The 7,493-nt window shown below is 51.7% G+C and overlaps 1 protein-coding gene across 5 annotated transcripts in view; it reads right to left on the reverse strand.

Moving 5' to 3' along the window:
* EPN1 (epsin 1) overlaps positions 1-6,885 on the reverse strand; it is a 30,437-nt gene extending 23,552 nt beyond the window's left edge. For 3 of the 5 annotated variants that reach the window (XM_048517169.1, XM_048517170.1, XM_048517167.1), the window contains exon 1: positions 6,143-6,885. The gene's annotated coding sequence lies outside the window, so the exon portion shown is untranslated. The remainder of the gene's footprint in view (positions 1-6,142) is intronic. The other 2 variants (XM_048517171.1, XM_048517168.1) reach the window with 1 other exon arrangement.
* Positions 6,886-7,493: the final 608 nt, after the last annotated feature.

Here is a 7,493-nt window from a genome sequence, read left to right on the forward strand (position 1 = left end):
CGGAGGGCCTCAAAGCAAAATACAGACAAAGACTGGATGTCCAAAGCTTCCTGTATTGGTGCTTCCAGCCAACTAGGGTTTGGAGCTACACTCTAAACATGGACGTTCTGCACAGTTGTCAAAGTCTGTGGTGGACATACACACCAAGCGTTTTATCTTATTCCCTTTTAGAAGCCGAGACTGAACTGGGAATGGCCAGCATGAGGAGGAGGAGGAGGAGGAGAAGAAGAAGAGGAAGAAGAAGAAGTTTGGATTTATACCACCCTCCTTTCTCTCCTGTAAGGGGCTTACAATCTCCTTTCCCTTCTTCCCTCCCAATAACAAACACCCTGTGAGATGGGTGGGGCTGAGAGAGCTCCGAAGAACTGTGACCAGCCCAAGGTCACCCAGCTGGCCTGTGCTGGAGTGCACGAGCAAATCTGGTTCCCCAGACAAGCCTCCACAGCTCAAGCGGCAGAGCAGGGAAATCCAACCCAGTTCTCCAGATTAGAGTGCACCTGCTCTTAACCACTAAGCCACTTGCTGCTCCTCTGCTGAGGCTACCGAGGCCCCTTCCGCACATGCAGAATGATGCAGTTTCAATCCACTTTCAATCCGCTTTGAAGCTGGATTTCACTGTGCGGAACAGCAGAAACTGAAAGTGCACGTGCAGAAAGGGACTGAGTGAATTGCAACGCCTCAAGAAACCTCCGGGACCGCAGCTTGTTCCCTTTGTTGCAACTCTACACCACGCCACCCCCTCTTTCTAAGGCAGCCGAACTGGTCCTTCAAAGAGTTCCCAGGTCTCTTTGCTTCACAGTTCTCACCGACCAGTTCTCAAGGACGATGCAGGTTGCGCTCAAAAGGAGAAACAGGTCAAAAAAGGCCCCCTGCGGCAGGACACTCTTTCACCCCGAGCTGTTTTTATCTAATCTCCTCCGTGCCCTTCTCCACTCTTGCACGTTCTGAAGCCTAAAGCGGGAGCTGGTGAGAGGGCAAAAATGATTAGCCGGGGGGGGGGGGGGGGGGGGGGGGAATCCCCTCGCAAAGGCTTTGAAATAGAGCCCCCCTCTCCCAGGCGCGCACACAAAGTCTTAAATTTGGCCGAACAATTAGTAGTGTCTTCTGCCACGCAACCGTCCGAGGACACGGAACGACGGCAGACAAGTTCTCTTGATTAAATGTTCCAGGATTTTTTTTTTTAACAAAAAACCTGTCTGGATTTGAGAGAAGAATAAGTCCATTGCTCAGTCGAGAGAGAAGTGGAATAATGCCAGGATTACCCAAAAAAAATCCCCCCCCTTTACAGTAGACAGTGGGGATTCCAATCCAATTAGGCTCCACGCTTGTAAATTAGCAGGCCAACCGACTGCAACAGCTCTCCCTGCTTTAGTAGAGTCTCTTGCGGGCCTTACCCCTACCCACCCGCCGCCCTGCCAAGGGGTCACGCTCCTTGAATTTGCTCACACGCAAGCTGGGGAAGGGGACGCAGCTCCACAGGGGAAGAAGAAGAAGAGTTTGGATTTGTATCCCCCCCTTTCTCTCCTGCAAGAGACTCAAAGGGGCTGACGATCTCCTTGCCCTTCCCCCCTCACAACAAACACCCTGTGAGGTGGGTGGGGCTGAGAGAGCTCCGAGAAGCTGTGACTGGCCCAAGGTCACCCAGCTGGCATTTGTGGGAGTGAACAGGCTAATCTGAATTCCCCAGATAAGCCTCCATAACTCAAGTGGCAGAGCTGGGAATCGAACCCGGTTCCTCCAGATCAGAGGGCACCTGCTCTTAGCCACTACGCTGCCGCTGCTGCAATACCTGCACGCAGGAAACCCAAGGTTCGAGGCATGGCATTTGCGGCAGCGGGCTCTAGACAAGACCGCTGGAAAGGTTCTTCCAAACGCAGGCGCAACTGGGCTGGAGGAATCCATCTTTTGATTTTCATGGAAGAACCTGGCCATCGGTGCAGATACGGTCCCGGTTTAAGGATTCCACCCGCAGCGTTTTTAAATGCGCTGGACTACGCCTGCAATGATCGACTCGCTCTTTTGGCCGATCCTGCGTTGAGCAGAGTGTGGGACTAGTTGGCCCCCCCAATTCTATTATTCATTCGTCTCTAACAGCAAATTCTTAGGCCTCAGGGATGTGGCCGCACACAGGGAAGCAGGCAGGGCATTTGCAACGTAAACTCTGATGCGCCACGCAACCACCTGCGCCCTGCCGCCCTCTCCCCTTCAGCATCACTTCCTTTCCCTTAGTGCCACGTCACTCACGAGAGAGAGAGTTTGCTTCTCCTTGCAGCAAAACTGAACTCTGCTGCCCGTGATTATGGTTTTGTGTATCCCGCCGCATAAGCAAAGGACATTGGCATGAAGCACAGCACCCGACATTCGTGTGATCTCAGCTCTGATTTTAAAGTTTCTAGCCCTCAAACTTGAAAAGGGAAATGGGAGAGTACATGGGTGATGCCTCAAAAGAGAAACAGTTGGATTTATATCCCCCTTTCTCTCCTATAGAGCAGCAGTGGCGTAGTGGCTAAGAGCAGGTGCACTCTGATCTGGAGAAACCGGGTTTGATTCTCTGCTCTGCCGCTTGAGTTGTGGAGGCTTATCTGGGGAATTCAGGTTGGCCTGTACACTCCCACACACGCCAGCTGGGTGACCTTGGGCCAGTCACAGCTTTTCGGAGCTCTCTCAGCCCCACCCACCTCACAGGGTGTTTGTTGTGAGGGGGGAAGGGCAAGGAGATTGTAAGCCCCTTTGAGTCTCCTATAGGAGAGAAAGGGGGGATATAAATCCAAACTCTTCTTCTTCTTCTTCTATAGGAGATTCAAAGGGGCATACAAACTCCTTTCCCTTTCCCCCTCACAACGAAAACCCTGTGAGGTAGGTGAGGCTGAGAGAGCTCAGAACTGTGACTTGCCCAAGGTCACCCAGCTGGCGTGCGTTGGAGTGCACAGGCTAATCTGAATGCCCCAGATAAGCCTCCACAGCTCAGGTGGCAGAGCGGGGAATCAAACCCGGTTCCTCCAGATTAGAGTACACCTGCTCTTAACCTACCACGCCACTGCCGCTAGTTGTACTTTAAAAAAAAATATGCTGCTGTAGCAAGGAGAAGAAAGATGAATCCATGCCAGAGGAGAATACAATCTAGATATTGAAACAAAGGGAGGTGGAAATAAATTAGGCTGGGTCTAAGAAGTGACACGTCTACATTTCCAGTGTTATGCCTTACTGTCAACTCTCCTTATTGATTTCAGGAGCAGAATTGAGCAGGGAGACTGCCGGGTTTGCATGCAAAAGCCCCAAACTAAACTCTAGCTCTGCTCCTGAACTCACTGAGAAACTTTAAGCAACTTGCTTTCTCCCCAAATAAGTTCCCACTCTCCCCATGTTGAGCGCTTAAACCACAGGTGTCAAACCTGCGACCCTCCAGAGGTTATGGACTACAGTTCCCATCATCCCCTGCCATCACGAGCAATTGGCCATGCTGGCAGGGGATTATGGGAACTGTAGTCCATAACATCTGGAGGGCCTTAAACCATTGCTGAGTGTTCCTTAAATGGAGAGCAAGCTAGAATTATATTACCACAAATAATCATGAGAAACCCAGCCTCACAGGTCCAACCAGAAGTTGCTCCACCCTTAGGCTTTCATCCTCCATTCAGTTCTAGGGACAGCTGCCGTTTAGTTTTAGGGACCCACTCTAGCTCAGCATCTCCGCTCCACACAGTTGGTAGCAAAGCATGATGGGATTGCATCCCAGGAAGCCATGGGATATCTTTGACTTCAGAAGAGGGCCAAAGAGCACCACAGATTATGTTCTTGTGAAAAGGGAAGGCAGATATCAAAGGAACTGTTTCCCAGCAATGCTAATGAGAAAAGAATACCACAACGATAAACAGCCCTGCTACTTCATGTGTGCCCAAAACAGATGCTTGAAAGGCACCAGAGGAAGCAAACTGCAACATAATGTTTCAATTGTGGCGCTTTCTTTCCTAGGAAAAAGAGACACATCTTAAGAGCCAGTGGGGGTGTAGTGGTTAAGAGCAGGTGGATTCTAATCTGGAGAACCGGGTTTGATTCCCCACTCCTTCACCCGAGTGGCAGAGAACCAGATGGAGAACCAGATTAGATTGTAGCTTGTGCACTCCTACACTCCTGCTGGGTCACCTTGGGCTAGTCACAGTCCTTGGGAACTCCCTCAGCCCCACCTACCTCACAAGGTGTCTGTTGTGGGGAGAGGAAGGGAAAGGAGCTTGTCAGCCACCTTGAGTCTCCTGACAGGAGAGAAAGGTGGGGTATAAATCCAAACTCTTCTCCTCCTTCCACATGACCAAATCATTTCCCCACCTTCTACGAAAACAGCCACAAAGATCACATACAAGCCACGCTAACGTCAAGGAAGGTTAGGCAACAGCATGGGGGTATGGTGAGTTCACTAAGCTAAATGCCTCAAGCAGATTGCGTAACACAAAATCTGGGAAAAAAACTCATCTCAGCAGAAATCCCTAGCTCTTCCACCCTATAATAAGGCTTGACAAGTCTTAGGTGCCAGCTCACCATGTTGCCTAGAAATTTCATCACGGCACCAAGTACTTGAAAACCATGGTCACAAAATTACAAAACTCTGAAGACTGAAACAAATCGGCTGGCATCTAAATTTTTGGACTGGCTGCTAGAGCCAAAGTACATTTGTCATGGCTTCAGCTGCAGAAACACTAGAAGAAAAGTGAGCCATTCTCTCTACATTTACTGAACGGAAGAAATTCAAACCGATTCCAGAGTGCCTGGGACAATACTTTCTGCACTCAGCCATCTGCACAGGTCCTTAAATCATGCATTCCTACCACCGGCGTGTGCAAATACTTCCCACCCAAAGCCTGTTTGCTCACGCTCCTCTTCCCAGTAATTCTAATCCCAGAAATCTCACCTTCCTTGATTATAGTCTTTTCCTCTCAGAACAATAAATTACAGTAGCCCCAGGGTCTATATAAAATAATGTGTATGTAAGGCACACAGCGGGATTTCCCAGTCAGACAGAGCCCCTGGCATTCTGTTTCAGAATGCAAATAATCAAAAAACTTTACTGCTCCCCATTCTCCGCTATCTGAAAACTCAAAAGCGCAACGTCAAGTTGCAACATTCCACCCTCAGCCCCCATTTTCAGGATGTGACAAGAAAGTGGGTCAAATGGTATGCAGAGGCATACGCTTATCTGGACTAAGAAGAAGCAATTGAAGAACAGGGGTGCAAAGATCTAAAAGGAGTTAATTCAGTGGCATCTTTCACTTAAATCGCCTTGTGCGCCATCTCTGAGAGTGGTCAGCCATGGACTACTCCAGGGGTCTGCAACCTGCGGCTCTCCAGATGTACATGGACTACAATTCCCATCAGCCCCTGCCAGCATGGCCAATTGGTCATGGTGGCAGGGGCTGATGGGAATTGTAGTCCCTGAACATCTGGAGAGCCACAGGTTGCAGACCCCTGGCACTCGAAGACTGGCATGGAAATACTATCATCACCCCCCGATTTCCTATCAACAGCATTTATTTAATCAGATAGTACAACTACCTCTGAAGTTCCTTTGTTAATAGCTCTCTCAGCTAATAGCCTGGTAGACTTTTCCTCCACAAATCCATCCAAGGTAGCTGTGGTTGCCACATCATGGCAGCCAATTTACCCTGCGAAAGATCACTTCCTTTTACTTGCTCTCAGCCTCCTGCCAAACCATTTCACCGAATTGTCAAAGCACCGTCTACACGCTTTAACATTCTTCCGTAGCCTCCACCAAAACCAAACACCAGCTATCAACTTGCAGGGTGCAGGGACCCCACAGCTGTTAGGACTTCTATTTTAATCCAAAGCGACTGGAGCCCTTTCTTTCCCCCCCACCCTGCGCAAGCCGGGACCGATATAACTTGCCTGGCATGCCCAAAGTCAGCCTTATTGCGTGGAAGTCAAGGAGTTCCTCCCTTCCGCACCCACTCCTAGGGGACACACCTGCTCCTTTATCTGATCTTTGGGAATCGAGCCGGAAGAGTAAGTTGCAAAGTCTGACAAGCAGCAAAGAGATCCCAAGCTGGTCTCTCCGCTCTTCAAAATTCTGTCTTGGCTCAGATCCCGCCTTCCATGCTTCCCACCTGTATGAACGGATAGAGCAGCCACTCACCTAGGAGAAGGATCCCCCTTCCTGTCCCTCTTGGGCGCCCTGGTAGTGTTAAGGTTTCAGGCAGGGAGCTGCGTATCAGTGGCAACAGCACCACCGAGGTCCAGAGTGGGGTCTTTCAACGTCCCCCAGCCAGGGGGCATAGCCAGAGGTCGTCTTTTAAAAGGGACGGGGGGAAAGGGGGAGATCTGGGGCAGGAGAGCCTGGCCTTCCAAGTGCTCTCTCCACGGGGGGCGCAGAGGGGCAGCTGGAGGGCTACAGAAGGGGGGAAGGGATGGGGGGCTTCGAGAGCGGCTGAGACCCTCTAGGGACTGCAGCTGGGGGTTCGGGTTCAAAGGTCACGCAGGGAGGTCAGCCGTCACCGCATGGGCGAGGCGAAGGGTCAAAGGTTACCCCACTCCAGGGAGCAAAGGCTGCGCGGAAGGGTCGGGCAATGCCGGGGTGGCGAAAGCGATGCAAGCGCCGTTCCCACCCCCGTCCCTCGGCCCGGCCCCGTCGGCGAGGGGACCCCGCCCGCCGCTCTCCCCGACGAGACAGCCAAATCTGGGCCCACGAAAAGCCCCTCTACCCCAGCGTCTCTATGGCTCCCCGGGAGGCTCCGGGACCCCCTCGGCGCTCGGGGCAGGAGCGGCGGCAACAGCGGCGCCGGGCGGTCCCTCCGCAAGGCGGAAGCGGAAGTCGACATCCCGCAATTTCCGTTCCTCCTCCTCCGGGGTTTTCCAACTTCCCCCCGCACCGCACCTAAGACCGCGGTTTCCTTAACCACAGAGATAAGGAGGGCTAGAACAAACGGAAGCGTGAAGGGGAGCCCCTTCGCGAGGCCGCTGCTTATATACGTGCCATAAAGAGACTGTCTTTACTTCCGGCTTTGAGAGGGCCGACGCCATTTGCGGGGCGACGGAGGCCTGCATCGATATGCGCATCGTCCCCTCATTTCTGAACGTTGGCATGGGAGCGTCGGTATCTCTTTAAGAGATCCAGAAGCATCAGGATGACGTAGTGCTCTGAATTTCCGGGGACAAATTTAAAGCCACCCTAGGAGAGCGGAGGCCTTGGTATTGGCAGTAAACTAAGTTCCCATCTTCGAGCGGAAATGACGCAAGGCTTTGTGCCAGGCACAATCTAAAACGTCCGTATCTCTAGGAGACCGAAGCCTCTCTTTTCATTGGCTCTCCAGGCTCAGAACACCCAATGAGAGGGAAAACTGCCGGAATCCACCCTAGAGATAGCAAGACTAGTCACATCACAGTCCTTAGCGGCACTTCCGGGCATAAAATTGAGTGACTTTCCCATGGTAAATTGCAATACGGACGAATAGGAGGCCTAGAGCGACAACTTTCTGCTTCCGTTGGTA

This window comes from Sphaerodactylus townsendi, linkage group LG15 (assembly GCF_021028975.2).
Source record: "Sphaerodactylus townsendi isolate TG3544 linkage group LG15, MPM_Stown_v2.3, whole genome shotgun sequence".
Taxonomy (NCBI): Eukaryota; Metazoa; Chordata; class Lepidosauria; order Squamata; family Sphaerodactylidae; genus Sphaerodactylus; species Sphaerodactylus townsendi.